Source organism: Triticum aestivum, unplaced genomic scaffold, assembly GCF_018294505.1.
Source record: "Triticum aestivum cultivar Chinese Spring unplaced genomic scaffold, IWGSC CS RefSeq v2.1 scaffold27140, whole genome shotgun sequence".
Lineage (NCBI taxonomy): Eukaryota > Viridiplantae > Streptophyta > Magnoliopsida > Poales > Poaceae > Triticum > Triticum aestivum.
In genome coordinates, this window is record NW_025246565.1 from 1685 (window position 1) to 2501 (window position 817).

The 817-nt window shown below is 45.8% G+C and overlaps 2 non-coding genes across 2 annotated transcripts; both read left to right on the forward strand.

Moving 5' to 3' along the window:
- Positions 1-105: 105 nt before the first annotated feature.
- LOC123177132 (5S ribosomal RNA) lies at positions 106-224 on the forward strand. The gene has a single exon (XR_006488785.1). It is a non-coding gene; the product is annotated as a 5S ribosomal RNA (ribosomal RNA).
- Positions 225-597: 373 nt separating this feature from the next.
- On the forward strand, positions 598-716 carry LOC123177130 (5S ribosomal RNA). The gene has a single exon (XR_006488783.1). It is a non-coding gene; the product is annotated as a 5S ribosomal RNA (ribosomal RNA).
- Positions 717-817: the final 101 nt, after the last annotated feature.

An 817-nucleotide genomic window follows, 5' to 3' on the forward strand; every position in this document is an offset into this window, starting at 1 on the left:
TATCCATTATTAGGCAACGGTTCTAATGGTAGTAAGAATGACAATCATCTTTGAAGTGGACCTGGGAGTGGCAAGCATAAGAGACGAAGGCGGGGGTAACATGTCGGATACGATCATACCAGCACTAAAGCACCGGATCCCATCAGAACTCCGAAGTTAAGCGTGCTTGGGCGAGAGTAGTACTAGGATGGGTGACCTCCTGGAAAATCCTTGTGTTGCATTCCCTTTTTAATTATTTTTTGCGCCTCGTGACAAACATATCGCATGTGCGCGATATATATTAACCCCGTTATATTATTTTTGACATTTGCGATTTGTTTTAGCTCGCTGCTCATTGGCCACGCGTCTAGAGGCGGCTTTGTGGCGCGAGGAGCGCCTTCTGAAAGGGGTAAAAAAATACGTGTTGCTGCGGTATAGAGGGAGGGATGGAAACCGTGGTAAACTCGTCTCCGTGTTTGAGGGGGGGGGGAGTAAGTAGTATATATAGGGCATTATCCATTATTAGGCAACGGTTGTAATGGTAGTAAGAATGACAATCATCTTTGCAGTGGACCTGGGAGTGGCAAGCATAAGAGACGAAGGCGGGGGTAACATGTCGGATGCGATCATACCAGCACTAAAGCACCGGATCCCATCAGAACTCCGAAGTTAAGCGTGCTTGGGCGAGAGTAGTACTAGGATGGGTGACCTCCTGGAAAATCCTCGTGTTGCATTCCCTTTTTAATTATTTTTTGCGCCTCGTGACAAACATATCGCATGTGCGCGATATATATTAACCCCGTTATATTATTTTTGACATTTGCGATATGTTTTAGCT